The sequence below is a fragment of the Haematobia irritans genome, chromosome 3, assembly GCF_050003625.1.
Source record: "Haematobia irritans isolate KBUSLIRL chromosome 3, ASM5000362v1, whole genome shotgun sequence".
NCBI classification, from domain to species: Eukaryota; Metazoa; Arthropoda; class Insecta; order Diptera; family Muscidae; genus Haematobia; species Haematobia irritans.
In genome coordinates this window covers 132729399-132732434 of record NC_134399.1, presented here as the reverse complement: position 1 = coordinate 132732434, position 3036 = coordinate 132729399, and positions in this window count along the sequence as shown.

Genomic DNA, 3036 nt, shown 5'->3' with positions numbered 1-3036 from the left:
CAAAGTTCATTTCAATTTTCCCCTTCCCCAACCAGATATCGAAAAATCATATACTAATTTAAAAATCATGTATAAATTTAATCACCTCCTCTCACGTTCCCTGTAAATTTCAAGTAGATCGGCGATGTTTAAATTTTGCTCTATTGTTTTAAAGGGACGTCACTTTCCCCGATACAATATCGACAAACACCGTAGTGAATAGTACTGAAAATGAAAATTCTTGAAACTTTCCTTCAAGTGTGGGGCAAGGAAGGTTGCCTCTTCGTTCATAACCTTCCCCCACTGCCTATGTAAATTTCAAGAAAACTTATGAATTGTTGTTGTTTTTTTTTGCAGTTTTAGAGGAGGAACATCCTCCCCGACTAAATATCGGAAAGTGATGTAGCGTATCTTTTGTAAACGTCCCAGAAAATGTCATGCAAATTATAAGCCTAAAGGGGCGGCCTCTCTTCCGTCCAAATATCACAAAATCAGGTATCAACTATTAATATCGTAACCTCTCCCCAGTCCTCTGTAAATTTCAAGTAACTCGGTAAAGTTTAATTGTTTCTCTGTATGTACTTAAGAGAAGCGGATGTCTCCCTATGCCCTTTATTTTTTTTTTAAATCAGGAACCTGATATAAATTTCATAACCTCACCCATTTTTTCCGTAAAATTTCAGTCGGGGGAGTTTAGTTTTGTCTTCACTGTACTTAAAAAAAAAAGTCGGTCAAAAGGGTGGTCCCCCTCCCCGACCAAATATCGAAAAATAATGTAGCTGATTTTTATCTAGATGCCAACCCCAACATTCAATGAAAATTTCAAGCAAATCGAATAATTTTGTTCCAAGTTTAAAAAAGTAGGTCAAGGGGGAGGTTCCCCTCCCCGTCCACATATGAAACCATCAGGTACCCCATATTAATTCCATAACCTCACCGCATGTTCTCTGTAAATCTCAGATAATTTAGGAAATTTTAGTTTTTTCACTGTACTTAAAAAAAAGTCGAACAAAGGGGAGGTCCCCCTCCGCCACCAAATATCGAAATATAAAGTTGCGGATCTTTGTCTAGATGCCAAACCCAACCTTCAATGAAAATTTCAAGCAAATCGGTCAACTTTGGTCCAATTTTCAAAAAGTCCGACAAAGGGGAGGTCCCCCTCCGCGACCATATGTCAAAAAATGAGGTACCCTATTTTCAGCACATGAGTGCCCCCCACGATCTCTGAAAGTTTCAAGTAAATCGGTTCAGCCGTTTTCGCGCCAACCCGGAACATACAAATAAACAAACAAACAAACAAACAAATAAACAAACATAATTTGAATTTTATATATATAGATGGTTTTTTTGATTGTTGTTACATTAAACTGTAATAATATAAAAATTCCCAAGCCGAATTTTAGTACCTTCTGCCCAGTATTCAGTTAATTCTTTTTATTCAATCCAATCAGACGTAACATTGCAGAACATGAACTTATTGGCAATAATCATTGTGATTTGTGTCATCACAAATATCTTCAATTTCGATGGAGAACAAGGCGTTCGATTATCTTAGGCACTAAAATACCATCATGTAAATGGGAACAGATTTTGGGCTTGGTACCATAATGAACTCGAAAGTAAGTATTAATAGTAAATAAAATATGGATTGCGTCAGTGTTGCCAGGGAAAATGTTCGTTTTATCCTACTCCACATTCCCAAAAAAATGTCCCTACAATTCCTCCTACAATATTTTTCGTTAAATTTAAATAAATAAAATTTTGAGAAATTTTCCATAGAAATAAAATTTTGAGAAAAGTTTTTATAGAAATAAAATTTTGGGAAAATTTTCTATAGAAATAAAATTTTGACAAAATTGTCTATAGAAATAAAATTGTGACAAAGTTTTCTATAGAAATAAAATTGTGACAAAAATTTTCTATAGAAATAAAATTTTGACAAAATTTTCTATAGAATAAAATTTGGACAAAATTTTTTATAGAATCAATATTTTGACAAAATTTTGTATAGAAATATAATTTTGACAAAATTTTCTATAGAAACAAAATTGTGACAAAATTTTATATAGAAATAAAATTCTACAAAAATAACATTTTTACATGCTATTGAGATACTATTTTGACAAAAAATTTTATAGAAAAACAATTTTGACAGAATTTTCTATAGAAATAAATGTCACCAGCCATTACTGAGGTGGGATAATACACCGCTGAAAAACTTTTTGGTGTTCGGTCGAAGCAGGAATCGAACCCACGACCTTGTGTATGCAAGGCGGGCATGCTAGCCATTGCACCACGGTGGCTCCCTTGTATATAAATAAAATTTTGCAAAAATTTTCTATAAATAAAAAAAAAAAATTTACATTTTATATTCAGATAAAATTTTGACAACATTTGCTATAGAAATACAATTTTTACAAAATTTTCGTTAGAAATAAATTTTTTCCACCTTTTCTATAGAATTAAAATTTTTCCACAATTTTTTTATAGAAATAAAATTTTGCCAAAATATTTTATAGAAATAAAATTGTGACAAGTTTTCTATAGAAATAAAATTGTGACAAAAATTTTCTATAGAAATAAAATTTTGACAAAGTTTTCTATAGAAATAAAATTTGGACAAAATTTTTTATAGAATCACGGTGGCTCCCTTGTATATAAATCAAATTTTGCAAAAATTTTCTATAAATAAAAAAAAAATTTACATTTTATATTCAGATAAAATTTTGACAACATTTGCTATAGAAATACAATTTTTACAAAATTTTCGTTAGAAATAAATTTTTTCCACCTTTTCTATAGAATTAAAATTTTTCCACAATTTTTTATAGAAAAAAAATTTTGCCAAAATTTTCTATAGAAATAAAATGTTGACAATATTTTCAAAAGAAATAAAATTTTGACAAAATTTTCTATAGAAAAAATTTTTCACAAAATTTTCTATAAAAATAAAATTGTCACAAAAATTTTCTTTAGAAAACAAAAATTTGCAACTATTTTCTATATAAATAAAATTGTTCACAAATTTTGTATATACATAAAATTTTGCAAAAATTT